We start from the raw sequence: 19,949 nt of genomic DNA, 5'->3' as shown, positions 1-19,949 counted from the left end.
CCATGAGGATCTTTTCTCCTGCGGGGGCTGGTTAGGAAGAGCACATGGGCCTCAGGGACCAGTGACAGCGGGGAGAGCAGCCTGGCTAAAGCAGACGGGAATGCTGGGAGGTTTAGATGCAGAGATTGGAGGATTTTGAACACCAGACTGAGCCTTCATCTGTAGTCCCTGGGTGCCATTGGGCGTTGTTGAGAGAGCCAACATGGTGATTAAAAATGGGGTGAAGGGAGGCCTGTGATGACAGGTGAGTGAATGTTTCAACAAGGATGGGAACGAAGGGAAAGGGAGATGAATAGGAATAAAAAGGAAGGGATGGGTCTTGACGATATTTTTTTGTTTTGTTCAAATGAGTTTTATTATTTTATCGACTTAAGTTTTTTAATATGATTTATTGTCATGAAATTCACATAAGATGAATATCTTAGAGTTCCATCTTAGAGTGAACAATTCAGGGGTTTCAGATACTCATAATGTTGTGGAACCACCAACTTTATCAAGGTCCAAACTTTTCCATTACTCCCAAGTAAGATCCTGTATCCATTAAGCAATTTCTCCCCATTTCCTCCTCCTTCCAGTCCCTGCTAACCAGCTGTCTTCTGTCTTTATGGATTTATCTCTCTGGGATATTGCAGAGAAATGGAATCCTACAATATGTGACCTTTGATATCCAGCATCTTTCAATCAGCGTGTTTTTTAGTTTCATCTATACTGGAACATGCATCAGTCCCTCATTCCTTTTAATGGCTGAATAATATTCCATTGTGTGCATAGACCGAATTTGTTTATACATTCATCATTAATGGACATTTGGGCCGTTCCACAATTTGGCGAATAGTCAGTAGGAACATAGCGTACCGTCCTGATGACATTTTGAAGATGACTTTGATGCTGTGTCTTTATGCGTACTTTGCTTGGATGCAGTGACAAGTCAGCCTGTGACATGTATTTCAGAGGTTAGGCGCGCAGTTTCAATCACTGATGAGCCAGGACACAGGCGTCGGTAGGCAGAGGAAGCTAAATGGTGGGTGTCCCCCATCCTGGGGACACAGCTCCAAGTCAGCTCAAGAGGCCTGGGAGAGACTGTGTGGTCCGGGGGAGATCACTCTAGGCTGGGGTCAGAAGGCAGGGTGGTGTTTAAGTGATGGCCCTGCTGTTCCCAAGCTGGGTAGGAAGTAGCTGGGTAGGTCTCTGAAGCTCAACCACCTCCTTTCTCAGGATGTGCTGTGGCCCCTGCAGACCGTCCCACCGTGCCGTGGAAGGCTGCAGGACCTGTATTCCCTGGGAGCGTCTCAAGCAGTGATGGATCACACATTTGTGCTGTAACTGTCATTTCCCTGTTAGAAGACACGCAAGCTGACACTCCTGAGCCACTCTCCGTACACTTGTGTGTTAGTCACAGGGCGTTATTGGCAAGTATTAGAAAATGAAAATCTTCAGAAGGCTCCTGGGGAGCTCACAGAAATTGGAGAAATGAATAATTGGCCTCAAAAGGGCTGGGGGTGCCAGGGATCGGGCCTGACTGCTGGGGCAAAGAAACGACGGTCATTCTTCTTCCTTGCCTGGCTCCACTCAAGGTTCCTGGTCCCAGGAGAGGGGCCGGATGATGGGCCACCAGACTAGGGGAGGGCAAGATGCCCCGAATGGCAGCTCCATCAGGCCTGCACCCTGGGGGGGAGGAGGTGGCTCTCCAATGCCAACAAGGGAGCTGTTAACAGAAGGAAGAGGAAGTGGGTGCTGGGAGGCCCCCGAACCTCAAATGTCTACCAGAGATCAACTCTTTGCACGGGCTGTGCAGAAGGGAGCACAGCAGGAGCTCTGGCATCACAGGCTCTGGGTCTGTCCTAGGAGCAGAGCAGAAGTCTGGGTGACCAGGGATTTGGGGAGAAGGTTAGGGCCTGGCACCTGCCTAGCTCCAGGGAGGTGCCTCCCTTCTGTGCCATGTTCCTTGTGTGAGGTCTGACAGCTCCGCCTGAGAGGTCTGGACCAACTAAAAATACCCTGGCTCCAGGCAATCAGCAGAAAGAGGTCTTCCAAAGCCAGCCAAGGTCCTCAATGTATGTAGGAAACTATTAATCACACCCTGCAATTCTTCTTGGTATGAGTTGTCTTTACACTTTAAAAATAAATAAATGTGAACTGAGGCCCTTTAATCATCCATGTCGGAAGTGGTTGGTAAGATCTGCGGTCCATGCCCCCCAGGATAGGGTGCCCCGCTTCCTGGGAAAACAGGAATTTCTCATCAGATCAACAGGAAATTCTATCCTTATTGATGTTAGAATTAAAAATACCACAGGGAGAGAGGGACACTCTCCTATCCACGCGGGGCACTAGATATACCCCCTCCCCCCCCCAACCAAGGCGCTCCCCTCCAAAACTGTTGCTCCTGGCACTCAGTCCTGGGTTTGCACCCTCCGAGACTGGCCCCAACAGCCTGGTGAGACAAGGAGCTGTGATCTCCCCACTGGGTTTTCTCTCTGATCCCAGGCAGCGGTGTTGTGGCCGTGAGGTCACCCATGACCATGCAGGTCATGGTCAGGCTCGGGGAGCTCCCGCAGAGACACTCAGCTCCAGCTGGCTGCACTCCAAAGCCGCCTCAGAGGTCCTGGCCAAGAGTGGCCCTTCAGTCAGAGGACCCGTTTCCCCCCAGCAGTTAGGAGAATGGCATTGATGGGCTGTGAGAAACCAGCCTTGAGAAGATCAGGGAAGGAAAGCCAACATTTCTTGAGGCCTGACTGTATGCCAGGGACGTACTGGTGGGTGCTAGCGGGGCCGGGCCTTTCGATCTGTCCAGCAGCCATCCAGAGAAAGTAGTGTCAGCATCTTCCCCACTTTACAGAGGAAAGAGCAGACACTCACAGAGGTTCTTGGGGATTGGAACCTGGCTCGACGTGATTCCAGAAGATTCCCTTTTCTCCTTACCCCCAGTACTTTGTTCAACATCTTGCTGCAGGTCTGAAGCAAAGTCCGTGGACCCAGTGGCCACTCGTGTGGGCGCTGCCTGCTGGCTGGCTCGCAGCCCTGCAGGACTCCTTTCTCCTGGAAGGAGCATCGGTCTGTTTTGCAGGGTGGATGCCTTTGCTGGGCTTTCGCTGTAGGACAAGTGACTACCTCATGCAGGGGGGCGGTGAGAAACTCCCTCAATGGCTGCTTGCTCCAACTTGAAAGTCATGGGACTCCTTCTTGTAACCCTGCTAATGTACCCTTAGCCTTTGGTCTGGGATTTGTAGAAGCCAACATCTTATTTGCTTGCTGCGTGGCATTTTTGGTTTGTTCTAGTTTGGTTTATTTTTTAGAGGTGCGGCGGAAAGAACGCTGCGCAACACCTAGGCTTTAGCTCTGCCCCTGAAGCTGGGATCTTGATGGAATTCACTTCTCATCTTGGGGCCTGAGTCTCCTCATCTGTGGTAATAAGAGGCTTGACTAGGACCCGTGTTCTCAATCCAGAGGCCATGAGTCACACGGGAGCACCCTAAACGTGACTCGTCTAAACTGCAACGTGCTGCAAACACAAAATACACCCTGGATTTCGAAGATAACCCTTGGAAAAAATGTCAGCTTTTTATGAATCATAATTATATCGATTACATGTTGAAATGATAGTCGTTCAGGTATAATGGGTTAAACAAAATAGATTGTTAAAATTAATTTCACTGCCTGTTTCTTTGTACTAATATGGCTATCAGAACATTAGAAATATACATGTGATTGGGACTATGTTTCTCACGGACAGGTTGAACTAGACCTTCTGGGTTCCTTTCCAGTTGCGGTCTGGTCAGGTAACTTGTCCAGGGCTAGGTGACTGGGGAGCTTAACAGAGGCTGTTGAGGCTGCAGGAACCCCTTCCTCTGCTGCTCCTCTGTCATCGCTCCGATGTCCTCCATGGCGCTGGCCCACGGAGGTGTCCTTGCGAACTGGTGTCTGTGGCAAAGTGTTTGCCCCGACAGGCCCTGCACCAGCTCATGGCCTGTGCTGTCTGCCCCCCGGTAAGAAGAAGAGGTCACGCGTGCTCTGAGATCCTTCCTGCTCTGGGTTAACCACCCCCTTAGCCAGGCGGGTGGCTAATGGCTGAGGAGCAGCCTCAATTTTTGCTACGATGTCCAGGAGTAGGAGATAGTCTGCCACATTTTGGAACCTTGACAGCTGTCTTAACTTCTCAAGAGTTGGTTCTTGGGGCACCTGGCTCAGTCGGTTAGGTGTCTGCCTTCAGCTCAGGTCATGATCCCAAGGTCCTGGGATGGAGCCCAACATCTGCTCAGTGGGGAGCCTCCCCCCCCCGGCCTCTGACCCTGCTCCCCCCAACTCATCCTCTCTCTCTGTCAAATAAATAAATACAGTCTTAAAAAAATAAAAATAATTGGTTCTTTTCATGCAGAGGCAGCCTAAAGAAAGATCAAAAGACAAAGAAAAAGGAATTAAGAGCTGGTCCTAGACAGAAACCCAATGACCAGGTGAAAAGGCTGAAAGCTCTTAGGATACTCAAGAATAGGGGTGTGAGGAGAAAACAAAAGCAGCGCACCCGGGACAAAGCAAGCCCCCGCCTCTCATTGTAGGCTGCACCTGTCACCAAGGGCCCATACTTCTGTGGCATCAGCTAAGGTCTGTGAGTGTTAATTCAATGAGGGGGCAGCTAAAGGCAGGGTCTGGTAGATGAGACTCAAGCATACCCTCCTCCCTGCAGGCAACCGTATGAGGACCCAGGAGATGGGAAGGGAGATGCGAGAGTGGGTCAGCGCACCTGCCCAGCCTTTGCCCCAGCTGAAGAACACAGTGTTGGTCGTTCCCTCGGGAAAGCTAGGATATGCCTGAGACCACTAGGGATCATCAGCACATCATAAGTGCCTCCTCTGTAGGAGGCATCATAACGAACCCTGTGGGGCAGGTCATGCACACAGAGAGGCACGGAGCAAGACCGCCTTAGCGGGACTTTTGTCCCATATTATCATTCTAGAAGAGGAGAAACGGAGGCCTTTGGCCAGGAGTGACTTAACCTAGGATCGCATAGCTAAGTCAGGGGGGTGGGGTGGAGGCAGGGGCTAGGATCCCAGACCGCTGTTTTAGGTTCTTGTCTCAAGGAGCCTACAGGATGGTGTCCTGAGAGAAGTATTGGACCAGATGTGAAGGGGACTTGGTGCTAGCTCTGAGCCACTACTAATGATGTGACCTTGGGCAGGTCATTTTACTTCCTTCAACCCTTCGTTTCCTTACCTGTGAAGCAGAGGATGGAACCAGATGGCCTGTTAGGTCTCATGTTATAACGATCAGGACAAACTAGATTGTGCTGGGATAATGAACAACCTCCAAATGTCAGTGGCTTAAGAAGAAGGTTTATTTCTCGCTCACATTATATGATCGTGGCAGGTCAGCAGGGACACAGACCGATGGAGGCTACACCTTGACACATGTTTTGTGGGGAAGAAAACGTGGCAAGTACCCCCTGGCTTTTAAAGCTTCTCGCCAAAATTGACACATCACTTTCACTTATATTTTGTCTGCCGGAGCAAGTCGCAGGGTCATCCACCATATGCCAGGAGAGGAGACTAGAAATATTGAAAAGCAGTCCTGCCACCCTTAAGGGTCCTTACTTTGTGACAAAACAATAGAGCTGTGTGGGACAGGTGGGATGGGAGCACCCCCCTGTGGACTTGATGGGAAGGCTTCCTGGAAGAGGCTGTACTCTGAGAGGCAGAGTGTGGAGATCTTTCCAATCTAGAGGGTGTGGCAAAGGGCACAAAGAATGCTAACTTAATGGGGATCTGCCTGGTTTGGCTGAAGGGTGGGTACACCAGGCTGGAATAACCAGAGAGAAATTCGAGACCAGATCACTCAGGGCTTGGAGTGCCAGGAGGAGGGGTGTGTGCCTTATCTGCTAGGCTCTGAAAGTTCTGAGCAGGTCTGTGAACTTATGAAGCAGTGTGGGGATGGTAGTAGCAGCCCCAGGCAGCGGGGGTAAGGATGGCATCGTGGTGGGGGACACCAGGTAGGAGGCCATTGGTATTCTTGGGGCTGGAGGTGATAAGGGGGTGACAGTTGATGGTGTAAAGGGAGGAATAAAAATACGCAGGAGGTTTTGAATTCATACGACTGGAAGGAAGGTGGCATCTGCAGAAAGAAGGAAGTCAGGATGGGGAGCTGGTCTGGAGTGAGGGAGGTGGGGAGCTGTGCTCAGTTCTAGAGATAAACCAGGGGGTCTCTCTTCTCTTCTCCAGGGAAGGCAGAAGGCAAGGGAGCATGCGGAGAGCCCTAGATGGTTGTCAGGTGTGTCAGTGGGCTGGAGCCATCCTCCTGGGTGTGAAATTTCATGTCAGTATTCCCAGGACCCCCAGGGAGGATCCTCTAGCCCTACAGCCTGTGTCGTCTCATCATGTGCAGATGCCCCAAAGGGCACCCGGGGCTTTCCTGAGAGGGGACAGGGGTAACCTGAGGGCTTTCAGGGGTCCCTCCTGAACTCTAAAGTGAGAATCAGGCCAAGGGCACGGACGGTACTCCTGCTTGGTCTGGAGTCCTGGTCAAAGGCCTGGGCGAAGTCCAGGGCTCAGCCCAGGGGAGGTCCGTGTATCAGAGGTCCAGCTCATTCCTGACTTGTCATTTTGTGCATTTTGTCCAGATCTCAACTTGCTGCTTCTAAAGCAATTGTCCTGAGTTAATCTAGAAAAGATATTGACACACCCTCTCAACCCCTGCTGCTCATGATCATCCAAGACTCTGAGTATGATTATTTAAAATAATAATGAAAAGGAAAACAGGAAATTCTTATCCGTTTTGGCAGGAAATTCTTTAGCTGCGTGGAAGGTGCTGTGCTGGGGGTTTGTGCCCTCCAGGAACTGTTTGGAAATGATTTATGGTTCAAGATGGCGCCAGTCCTTCCTCAACCCACTGCGGTAGACAAGGGAGGGATAAGCTGGACCCTGGGAAGCAGGGCCTGCATTATCTCAGAATGTGCATTTCTGTTGATAACATGTTCATTGTCTCCACTAATAAGTTATGGTCCTGTTTTCATCTTGCCCCCGGAATGGGAAGTGCCAAATTTAGGCAAAATAAAGATGTTCCTTTTCAAATTTGAAAAGTTTAATTCCTTAGTATGTATTATTTTATGAGGAATCTGAGATAATATGACTTAGGGGGGAAGGTTTACATTTATTGGGGACATATGAGTTCCAGATATTGTGACAGACCCTTTGTCATGTTATCTTCTCTAACTATGGGGATTATTTTCCCCATCTCACGGATGTGAAAACTGAGGTTCACCGAGGTTAAGTAATCTGGTCTAAGTCACTTAAGTAGGAAAGGTTGGAATGAGAAGAATAATGTTTCCAGTAGACTCTGAATTACCTGAAGGCCCGGGCCAGGTCGGCTTTGCTCACCACTGTGTCCGCAGCACCTGGCACAGTGCCTGGAATATAGTAGCTTCCAGCCCCCAAAATAGTTCTTGAATGGAAGAATTAAGGTGTGAGGGGAATGGCGAGGCTGATTATCTTAGTTTTGCTGTGACATCCTATGCCTAGGCTCCCTCATTCTGTTCCCATAAAGTCTTTTGATTATGTCTAAAGCACCAAAGAAAACACATCTCATTAAAATTTTGAAGGATCATAGCTAGTGTTATGGCCTGACCTGAGTCCCTTCCAAAATTCATATGTTGAAGTACCTCAGAATATGACTGTATTTGGAGATACAGTTTCAAGGAGGTAATTAAGGTTAGATGAGATCATTAGTGTGAGTCCTAATTCAGTGTGACTGGTGTCCTTATAAAAAGAAGCAGTCAGGATGCAGAGACATACAGAGGAAAGATCATATGGAGATGTATGGAGAAGATAAGCCAAGGAGAAAGGTCTCATAAGAAACTATGCCCCCTTGATCTTGGGCTTTTAGCCTCCAGGACTCTGAGGATAGAAATTTCTGTTGTTTAGGCCACCCAGTCTGTGAGCAGTCCATTATGGAAGCCCCAGCAACTGAATCCAGCTGGTCTCTCTCAGTGTCTCATTATGTCCACCTGTCTTGCTCACAGACCCTTCGCTCTCCCCCCCCGTTGTCTGGACAATGCGTTGCTTAAGGTCAGAAGATCTACTTTCCAGTAGCTGGCAGGTTCCACTCTCTCAGCCGATTTCTTCATCCATATTTGTTTGGCTGGCAAAGGTTTTGTTTTTAACTGATTTTTAAATGTCTCCCTTTTAAAGGACACACATTCTCCAGCTCTCCACTAGCCGGTATACCTATGGTCTTATTCCTGTCTGCTTTACCCATCTACACTCAAGTCTGAACCACTTCTGGTTCTACCAGCCTCTGTTATGGGATTCTAGGATGCTTTAGCACACAGCTTACCCTGTGCTTGGCCTCATGCCCAGGAGGCTTGTCACGGCCAGGGCAGGGCCCAGCCCCGCGAGGCCTCCTCTGCGGCCAGGGCTTGGCACCTGTCATCCTGCCACTTTGTCAGTTTTCACACCTCTGACTTAATTTAAATTTCCACCTTCATGAACTTGGGACTACTCACCCTTGTTTTTATACCTACCTCAGCACTGACTGGTATCTAGGTCCTCTGCAGGTCTGACTGACCTCAGCAATTCCAAATTGATCCATGCCTTTAGTCATCCATTCAGTGAATGTTTATTGCTGGTTTTTCAGTATGTCTATTTAACTTGAGTATTACCTTCTGTGCTGTTAGCTTATTTATGGCACGTCTAAGAATTTACGATTCTTTATAGTGTGTATAAGAATTTTATCCCTCTAATTCAATTAGGCTGACCCTGGGAGGTAGGCATTATATACCCATTTTACAGATGTGGGAATGGAGGCTTAGAGATTTTGAATTACTTAACCAGAGTCTGATGTGGCTAATACCCAGAGCCACAGCTATTCCCTGATCTTCTGGCCCATCTTTTCAGGACTCCTGTTTGCTTCTAACTCCTGCCAGATACAAGGGGGAGAGCTTTTTCGGCTTTGGAGAAGTTCCTAAATTCTAAGAGAATATGCCCTAGAGAGGAATTGTGTGTTTAAAGTCTGCTCCCGTGAAGCCACGATTGAAACAAGTGGGCCCAGGATGGGGGAGGCTGGATATGAGACAGTGTCAAAGGGGGATTTGAGAATGTGGGCCAGGTGGGAGGGGAAGAAAGGGGACATTCTAGCAAGCCCACACACCTGCTGCAGGCCTGAGTGCCTCTCACCCATGCAGCATTTGGGAGAGGCCGGGCCTGGGGCCTCAGCTCTCGGGAGCTGTATTTGTCAGGAGCTGAGGACCTAACAGCGAAAGCTTGACTTGGAGATGGAGAGCAGAGAGCTGGAAGGTCAGTGACCAGAAGGCTCTAGATAGCAGAGGGAGCTAAGCCAGAGCATGAAATGAGGACTAGAATGGAGACTGAGACTTTAGCTCTGCACCAAACTCACTGAGCAGCTGAGAATGTGTTTCTATAATCTGCAAACCCAGGTGTTCTTTGTGCACCAAGATACTTCTTGGTAGCATAAAAATTGGTAATATAGAGAGAATTCATTCTCCTTTTCCAGTTAGCCTTTCTGCCTCTTCCAGGCTCTCTCTCCATCCCCCTGATTTTCTCCATCCCCCTGTCTATTTGCATGTTGTAGGATGGCCGACTTGTTCGGGTTTGCCTGGGATCTTACCGGTTTTAGCACTGAAAGTTCCACATCCCAAGAAACCCCTCAGTTCTGGGCAAACCAGGATGGTAGGTCACCCTAAAGATCTTTCCCTCCACTGACTCCTTCCTAATCTGTGGACAGGCCCATGACTCCTCTTCATTAAACAATTCTGCTTCCCCTTAAGCTCCTAGTCCACTCTCTTTCATCTATGGATTGCTAGACTTCTTCTACTTGGAGTCCATCTCAATATGTCTCCTCACCTTCCAGACAACTCCTGAACCTTCCCTATCAAACTTTACCAGCCCTCATTCTTGATAACCACTGGGTTCTGGGATCCCATGTTCTCCCTCTAGCTGTGAAGCAGGTGCCTCTCTGTCCCAGGTCTAGGGCATGAGTGCTACCTCTGTTCTATCTCTCTGCCCATTTGCAACAGACCTCAAGGCTCAGGTCTTGGACTGTGTCCTTACTGATCTGCACAGATGCCTACAAGAGTCAGGCAGGAAAGGCAGTCCATTGGACAGACTGAGTAAGGATGGGAAGAACCAGAAACTATGGGCTCCATTTAGAGAGGTTTTTATTTTGCAGGTTTTCATGACAGTTGGCTACCCTTGGTTTCAGTGCACCACTTTTGAATTTCAGCTGCTACATGAAGTAAGGAGGAGGAGGCTTTATCATCCAACCTGGGACTGGAATATTTCCACCCAAAGGCATAGGAGGAGATCTGGATATATCTTTGGCAAGAATTCTGAGAGTGTTTGGAAATACCCCGTCCTTGACTTGGGAGAAGAATTCTCCTCCTTACAGTGGCATAAGTCTCTCTCTTCACCTGCCTTTGTACCTCCCCCCAACCCTAATCACAAGGCTCTCACAGTGCAGTCAGGACCCTGATAGGGACAGGAGAGAACCAGCTAGTCAAATCCTGGGAGCTCTGTTCAATTCTCCTAGCTGATGAAGGCCTTTTCACTCATCATGGGCTCATTCATTTTTCCACTGGACTTCAGGGGCAGAGCGTGGCCTTCTAGTGAGCAACGATGGTCAGAAACTAATGAGCAGGTAGATCACAAGAAATCACAGATGAGAACCAGGTCAACAACTTGAATGATTAAGCTATTTTTAGTACCAGTGTTACAAGTCTAGGAAGGACTTTGAGGAATAATTTGCCTATTCTTCTTGTCTCTAGTGGAGCTGTATGTAAATAATCTCCGATTTTCTATATTCTAATTCTTATTTCTATGAAGAGTTTGTGCCCTTTGCTTCTTTAAAAAACAACCCCCCCCCCCAACTCCTTCATACTAGGAATTTTTTGTGTGTTTTAAAAAACTATACAGTTGGGGCACCTGGGTGGCTCAGTCAGTTAAGCGACTGCCTTCGGCTCAGGTCATGATCCTGGAGTCCCGGGATCGAGTCCCGCATCGGGCTCCCTGCTCAGCGGGGAGTCTGCTTCTCCCTCTGACCCTCCTCTCTCTCGTGCTCTCTGTCTCTCATTCTCTCTCTCGCAAATAAATAAATAAAATCTTTAAAAAAAAATAAAATAAATAAAAAACTATACAGTTGGATATAAAAGAGGTGGAAGGTATATTTTTTATCCTTGAGAAGTCTCCAATTACAGACGGGAAGACAAGGTATACATAAGATTAACAACCCTTGAAAAGACTTCTTGCTGCTTCTCTTGGCCCTGCCACGTCATGGATGTCAAACTTGGGCAAGTAACTCTGATGTCTCATCTGAGACTTACTCTTTAAGTATCTCGCCCGTCATAACAGAGATTACATTACAGGCTTGTTCTGGGGTCCAGATGAAATGCATGTAAGCAGCCCAGCCCATATACAGTATGGATTAACAAATGTTAGTGATCATTAATAACTTGAATTCTTACAGAAGTTTTGGTGATAGAAGCATTATTACCTTTATTTTATAGGTGAAGAACACTGATATTTAGTTGCTCATGGAAACTAGTTGCTCATGGTGGATTTGGGCTTCCAGCTTGGGCTTCTGACTTCCTAGAATCAGTATTTACACACTATTAAGGTGCAGAGTAATAGTGCCCCCCCCCCCCCATAACACCAAGAGCTTCTAGAAAGTAAAATAGAAGGCTTTGGTGCTCAAGGAGGTGAATTTCACAACTGGTCTGAAAGTGAGTGATGGTTATAGAAGAGGTTCCGTAGGTCTCGGGGTGTCTGGTGGATGTAGGGGAGTCTCCATGAAGAAAGGGAGCTGCCAACATCAGGCATATGCCTGCCTTCCAAGATTTGTCCTTGTCACCATTTGCCTGCCTCAATTGCAGAGGACAGAAGAGTCATGAGCTTTGAGTATGGGAGGGCTGGAGATCTCTCCTCCAGTGGCCCAAACCTCAGGCTCCCAGGGCTGTCGTGTGAGCCCTCCAGGGACTGCATTCACTGGGCCTGGGCCAGTTCGTCTGGCACCGAACACCAGTGGATTGCCCTGCTTAGTCTAGGTGGTTTGGGAGGAAGAACAGGAATAGGAAACCCAAGCCTATCTTCCTGTACCTTGTAGTCTGCTTGGCAGACAAAACAAAGACACTTGAGACCCTTAAGAAGCCGCTCAGTCTTTTGTGATGAGATGCTGACTTCGTGGGTGCTCTCGGAGAGTTACTGTGGACTTGTGACCAGGCTGGAAAGTGGGAAAAGTGGAGACAGCCAGAGTGGGCTCATCCCCTGGCCACTTTCTGTGGAAGCACGTTGGCAGCCAGTGCAAGGAGGACAGGGTCTAGCGACACACGGAGGAGAGCAGGAGAGGGCGATTGGGTCCATTGCTGACAGGGTCCCGTTTTATTCTCATGCCAACCCTGTGACAGTGGGTTTAATTATCTGTGTTTTACAGATGTGGTTCAAAGATGGGTTCAATTATCTGTCCAGATGATATGCTACAGAGGCACTGCTGATGGGCTTCGTGGCCTTGAGAGGTGACTGTTTCATCACATGTAAACCTTGTCCTGGATCTGCAGATTGCTCAGCTGGAGGCACTTTTCAATGTTGTCTTTCCAAAGCCAGAATTACTTAATAGAAACAGGGCAAGAAGGTTCTGGTATGGCGTTTTGCAAAGTTGTTCCCAAGGACTCTCCAAAATTGTTGTATCACTAGAGAAGCAGGATGAGAGGAATGAACAACACACACACACACACACATACACACACAAACACAAATTCACACACAAGGCAGACACACAGACACACAGACTCTCACGCACCCACAAATACACACACACACACACACACACGGATGCTGAAGCCCTGTAGACGCTGCAGTGCTCCCAATACATACTTAGCCAAAAATGTTGGATTAGGGCCAGAAACTACAATAACTGAAATAACTTTGGAAGAAACCCTTGGGGGCAGTGGGAAGAGCCAGGGGAAGGGCATGAGAAGGATTATCTGACTCTTCATGCTTGTTTAATGCTCACAGAGAAAGGGAGCAGACTGAAATTAATCACCCCCCTCCCATCCCAAATCTGCTCTTTTTATTGAAAAAAAACCGACTGTGGTTTGAGACACATGAATGATACATTTGGTTTTCAAAGGAAATTTTATTTTTGTATTGGAAGAAATGTAGTTTTGGTTTTTTTTTTTAAACTTATCTAGAGAGTTGCATTTCCTGAGCTGTAAAGAAAAAAAAATTCTTTCCCTTCTTGAAACTTATCTTCTTTTCTTTCAACAGTAAGTCAACTTGGGTTATTTTTTTTTCCATGCCTAGATCAAATGAGACCAACAACGAAGGGAAGTGACAAGTTGATCTCAAAGCTTAGCCATGGTGGAAGGCAGGCCCTCTAAGAACTGAAGTGGGGTGCCGAGAAGGGGATCTGGGCACAAGGGGATCCCTGTGTGCCCCAGATTAGCTGCCCTTGTAAAGATGAGGACATTGCACATAATTAATTCGACAAGTATCTATTTACATCTTCTTTCTTTTCTAGACCCAAATTCCGCCAACTCAAAACTCAATCCCTCACAATACTTACCAGGCTCCCTGCTCGGCGAGAGCCTGCTTCTCCCTCTCCCTCTCCCCCTGCTTGTGTTCTCTCTCTCTCTCTGTCAAATAAAAAAATAAATAAAATCTTAAAAAAAAAAAAAGAAAGTGCAGAGAGTCCCATCTGCCCTGTCCCCACACAGGCATCCCACACAGTAGGGGTCCACTGTTAGGCTGGAGGAGCCTAGAGAACACATCATTATCATGTGAAGCCCACAGTTTACATTAGGGGCCCCTCTCAGTGTGACATACTCTATGGGTTTTGACAAATGTGTGTTGACCCTACTTTCTTTTCTGATGCGGTTCTGTGTGCATATTTATAAAGCAAAGTATAATAACTAGAGAGTGATTCTGAGAAGATACTGGATTCCGAAGAAATGGGTCCTGACATGTGGGTGGCCAGGGACAGTTGTAAGGAGATAGAACTTGGTGGGTGTCTGGGGCTGGGGGGACATGATGGTTTCTGAGGGCCCATTCAGCTCCAAGACCCGCGCTTCTATAACCTGGCCGTCCACTATGAGGAACACACCCGTGAAGCCGTATCCTGTGGGGGTGCTGCTTCTCCATTCTGCCCACTCCTGCCGATGGGGCTTTAACATAAGGATCAGTCAGGATTCATGGTGTCTGGGCTTCTATTTGTTTGGTAATGTCTCAAGAGGATTGTTTGTCTCCATACTTTTCAAAGATGATAAAATGATTGAGGACATGGAATAAGATCTGTATGGCTTATTAAACTTAATTAACTATGCATATACAATTACATATATATAATATAATTATGTATATAATAAACCAGAGATAATGTACAGTATGGCTCTGGGATTAAATTCGATTCCTCTTCACTGAGGACCTGGGGGCACGTTAGCCTAGGACGAATGTGCCACAGTTCCTCACGTCAGTGGCAGTGAAGACATTGCTGAGCGATCGGGCAGCCACACTGCGACTCAGGTCCTTCCATCGGCGTCCCCACAGCTGCTACCAATCCGTGGCCACTGGACGTGGAAAGCAGCTGAGGGGTTCTGATCCCCATCAGATCTTTTGTTGTACCAGTTCTTTGTCATCCACTGATCTTTCATAGCTTATGAGTCTGGAATTAAAAACAAAAAAACCCAGCTTATCACCAGGGCTTTTATACCAAATGTAGAAACATTTCAGTCTCTGTATGCAGTTGTCTGGGTTGCTGCTTAAGGACAGTGTCTTCCTCACCTTCATTCCTCAGGAAGCCTCCTTCCCTTTAATGCTTACTTCTTCTTCTTCTTCCTTTTTTTAGAGAGGGAGTGGGGAAGGGTAGAAGGAGGGGGAGAGAGAGGATCCCATGCAGACTACAGGCCCAGCACAGGGCCCGACACGAGGCTCGATCTCATGACCCTGAGATCATGACCTGCGCAGAAATCAAGAGTCGGACGCTAAACCGACTGCGCCACCCAGGTGCCCCTCCAATGCTTACTTCCTGAGAAGCCCAGGCTGGAGCCACAGTCCAGGAAAGAATGCTCTCTCCCTCAGCTATCGCTCTCTGTCTCTCTCCACTGTGGCATGTCCCAGAATGCCAGGGACTTTCTGTCGGTAAGAATAGCAGAAATGACAGATTGAGAGTGATTAGCACAATGGTCTCATTCTGCACAGAATAAGGGTTTTGTGGTCCTTCTTATCCTTCACTATGAAACAGCCTTCTGGCCAGAGCTGCCTGAGGTGTGACTCTGGGACCATTTTTGCCTTTTCCCCTGTGTTCCGCGGCTCCAGCTTCTCCCAGTAATTCACAGTGGCCTGCCACGTAGGCCACGGCTCCTGCTTGCGTGGTCAACGGCCTAGTCCCCATGAGGCCATCCTCTGATCGGATTTATCACGGAGGCGTTGGCTGTTCGATGGGATGCCAGCCGGGATTTACTGAGCGGCTCCTACTTGCCAGGACCCCTGTTGGAGGTGGGCTGCCCGGGAAGCTGGCTCTGAGCTGGAGGTTGGCACGCGGGAAGCGTGTTAGTGCTCTTGGGCTCAGCACTGGGGAAGGGGAAGGGAGGGAGGCAGAGTGGGCAGAGGGAGTGGTCAGGCTGCCGTGTGGTCACGGGGGCTCAGCTCCCCCGCCGTGGGGCGGCCCATCAGAACTGTTCCAGCTTGGGACGAGGGGAGCTGGCCTTCTGTTTCCTCACGGACCGCTCAAGGCAGCTGCCTCAGGAAGAGGGTGCGGCGCTGGCGGAAGCAGATTTCTGCAGCCGAGGGCAATTTCTAGAGTCAGCTTGAGGCTGAGGGCTGGCAGCTGTGGGCCAGTAACCACTCAAGGACAATTTTGGTGGCACAGCAAGGCGCCCACGGGACTGTGCTAAGCCCGCTCTATGCCCTTAAGGAGCATAATGTCTGGATGGTGGAATTAAATAAGAATGCGAGTGAACAGAGCTCTAAGGTGGCAGTAGGCAGATGGAGATCCCAGAGCCCTAGGGAGCTGTGGATGGAGGGGTCGATGGGGGACGTAGAAGTGTCGCATTTGCTTGGGGACAGTATTTGAATTGAGTGTTGGAGAATACTTCCTTGAGCAGTTTTGTCACTCTGCAGTCCAGGTAGTCCGGTTGAAATATGCGGTGCACCAAGGGGCGCTTCCCTGACACAGCCCCCCGGGCCTCAGTCAGTCCCTGGGGCTGACGAGGGCCATCTGGTCAAGTGCCGCAGCTCAGAGGCAGTTTGCTTATTCTTGCTTTATCTCAAGAAGTTCCAGGAAATGTAGCTGAAGAGTTCAGGGCTCCAGTTATCTCCAGCCTCACTTCCTGCTGCCACTGGCCACGCCAGGGTAAGAGGACAAGCTGCATCTGGTCTGGGGCCTGGGCAGCTATTCTGCTCGGAGCAGGAGGCACCCGCTGACTTCCCTGCAGCGAATTCTAGCACTTCATTCCCTGCCACGTTCCTGCGGAGTAGGATTTTCTGGAATGAGGGGAGTTACTTCATCCTGCCGAGAAAGCTGTGCAGGCATTTAGGAAGCAGATAAGATCCAGAGGGCCAGGCTGCCTGCATGTGAGCAGGTGCCTGCCTGGTGGCCTGGCCCGACACCTGCCTGACCATGAACCACTCCCCTTCTTCTCTGGCGGGCTACCAGGACCCTCTTCCACAGGGCTTCTGTTTCATTCCTTGCTGTGACTTACCTGTGACCAGAGTCGTGGCAACAGCATCGGATCCCATGGTCACACAAGCAGACTCTTGGTTCCTCAGATCAGCATAGTGAGACCCATCTCCGTGGGATGGGGAGACATGTGTGACGGGAATGGTGTGTGTGTGGGGGTGTGTGTGTGTGTGTTCTTGTATGCTTGTGTGCATGTGTGCATGCGTGCGTGCATCGCTGGTCAGTGGAGTCAGGGGAAGGGAGATCCTCTGGCCTCTGGCCTCCTGGGATGGGGGTGGGAAGGAGAGCAGGAGGAATGGGGATGAAAGAGACAGTGGCCTTGGAGAAAGGAGGCCTGATTTCACCAGGGTCATCACTGTGCCAGCATGTCTGTGATTCTCTCAAAGGTGAACCAAATCCCAGTCCTAAGCCAAGATGGGATCGGGGTGCGGTGAGGCTCATCTCTCTACACTGAGCTGGCTTTTGCTACTCAGACAGGGATTGAGAGATGCTATGACAGACAAGACCCTGGCTGGGAGAAAAGGAGCCTTCACCTTACACAACAGTATGAGTCTGAGACTTTATGGATGAAGATAAACATTTGCCATTTGGGTCATGCTTTCATGACATCGGAGGATCTGCTATTGCCTATGAAAGTCTCAGGTGGTCTGCATTGGACCCAGGCTGTTGTGTAGCCACCCTCCCCCCAAACCCACCCCAATGGGTGCTTCTTGTGGGTTCCAAGTCCGCTGTCAGCACGAGCTCATGGTGGCTGGGAGGCCAGGCAGGGACTCCGGGCTGTGTAGGGGCCACAGTGGGCCAGGGCCTGCAGGTGCCCACAGAGAATACCCCCTGGGCGGGGGTATTCAGGCACGCTTGCTCTTCCTGGATCTTCCACACTCTTTCTTCTGTGCCTTTCCAGGGCTTTCTTTCCTGTAGATTGGATTCTCACCTCTTCCCAGAGCTGAGCCTCTTCTAGCTACCCCAACAGAATTCACATGTGTGGTGTTTATGTTCTTGGTGAACTTTCCCCTCTGTCAGCATCCTCACAAAACTCCAAAAGATGGAGATGACCCCCACTTAGAGGGAAAATAAATGGAGGCCCTGAGGCCACACACCTTGTCCTGAGCTAGAATTCAAGCAGCCAGCATCCCCAGTCAGCTCCAGGCTGACCTGGCCTCAGGCCACAGTTCTACCCCAGGGGACGGGGCAGGGGTGTGGACCTGCCCCTCGTGAAATTCTGAGTGAGGAGACACAACTGCTATTTTTGATGTTTCCTTATTCTATAGTCTCAAGTGTTGTAAGTGCAGACACTCATAGCCTCTGGATGCTTAGAAATGGGATTATTACTTTGAAAGTTCCCCAGCCATCAGTCCTTCTGGGGAGCCCTGCCATACCCTCTCTTCCTCAGTTACCTGGTAAGACCCACTTCAGCACATCCTCGCAACACACACACACACACACACACACACACCCCTCCAGGGAGCCTCCCCTGCTGCAGCCCGGGCCCCCTCTGCACATCACAGTGGTGCTCAGGCAGCATGCTTATGTGGGCAGACACAAGGTGGCACGTGGCCATTTCCCATGCTGCTTCCTGGTGCAGCCCACTGCTCCATCTGACCTCACAAACAAGGCTTCCAGCTTCTTGAGCACAGAAAGTAAGCTGCGAAGCCGGGGAAGCTGTTGTATTAGCTACCGGGTCTGCCTCTGGCATGGTCCGCTTCAGCAAACTCTCCCATGAGTATGTCTGGTTGGCAGGACCTAAAATCACACCCTGAACCTGGTTGCAAGGGGGTCTGGGAATTGCAGTGTTTCTTTGTCCAAGCTGTACCCCATCTGTTCAGCTCTAGGCAGACACATGCTCAGTCAATCCCCGGTATCTGTATCATCACAGGAGAAAAGTAAGTCCCATCCGTATTTGACTCCATTCATGCCAAGTTCCCCAGCCTAAAAAGCCACATGGAAGGGCCATCAGTGATGTTCTGAGATGCTGCAGAACATGGCTCAGACAATGAAGGTCCTTGTGCAAATCTCACATGCCTTCAGCTTCAGGCAACCTTGGTCATTAAGAAGGCAGGAATTCAGTCTCCCAGGCTTTCTTTCCTTTACACCCACTCAGGGGACTCAACTATTGGAAGAACTTTAGTCGTGATAGTATTTTGGTCACGATAGTCTAGGTTATGCTGCAGGATCGATAGCCCACAACTATCAGGGGTTTAGCATTAACACCACCAGGGCTGACACCTGGTTCCTGACACCTGTCCAATGTGGCCTGGATTTCAGAGTGCCCCAGGGCCTTGGGCTGACCACAGCTCTACCTTCACACCTGCTCCCAAATGCATTCTTGGTGAGGCAGGAAAAACAGAGTGTGGCAAACCACACACTCGTTTCTGGCAAGGAAAGGACGAAAGGATTTGCTGACACTCATGTTTCACTAACCAAAGCAAGTCCCCCAGCTCGCCTAGAGTCAAGGGGGCAGAACTGTAGTCATCCCTGTGCTGAAGGGACCAGAGAACCAAAGTGCGGTGAACAGCACTGATTACCTCTGCTGGAAGGTGGAAGGGAGAGCCATGCCCCCTGCACCATACCCCTTACACTGTCCTGGTTCCCTGTCACTCCAGCTGGGGCCACTCAACATTCCCCCATTACCATTTCCCTTCAGGCCCTGACAAGTACAGCTTCAAAGATATGGATACCATTTTTACTTGAAAATGTCCTGTGTCTCCCATCCAAGTACTATCCAGGCCCGGCCCTGCTTAGCTTCCGAGATCAGACGAGATCGGGCGCGTTCAGGGTGGTATGGCCATAGAGATGAACCATGAGAGACTATGGACTCTGAGAAACAAACAGGGTTTTAGAGGGGAGGGGGAGGGGGGATGGGTTAGCCTGGTGATGGGTATTAAAGAAGGCACGTACTGCATGGAGCACTGGGTGTTACACGAAAACAATGGATCGTGGATCACTACATCAAAAACCAATGATGTATTATATGGTGACTAACATAATAAAATTAAAAAAAAAAAAAAAAAAAGAAAATGGCCTGTGAAAAACCAGGCACGGTCCCCAGAGGCAAAATTCTCCTCATGCTTTTCCTCAAATACATCTATGGTTCTCAGTCTGTCATGACTCTGTGGGCTGGGAATGCTGCGTGTTTACTTTTGTATAGAAGCCCTGCTTATCTTTCTTGAATTAGGGAGAGAAGGTGATTGGCACAGGAGGCGTAACCCAGGTGGTTTCTCGGATTCAGCCCGAGTGCCTCACCCAGGCTTGCGCTGACCACCTCCTCCCCAGCTGGAAGCCATCTG

This window comes from Mirounga angustirostris, unplaced genomic scaffold (assembly GCF_029215605.1).
Source record: "Mirounga angustirostris isolate CCGP_5_RB_7025 unplaced genomic scaffold, mMirAng1.0.hap1 SCAF_10, whole genome shotgun sequence".
In the NCBI taxonomy this organism is placed as follows: Eukaryota; Metazoa; Chordata; class Mammalia; order Carnivora; family Phocidae; genus Mirounga; species Mirounga angustirostris.
Note: the sequence above shows the minus strand (reverse complement) of the source record.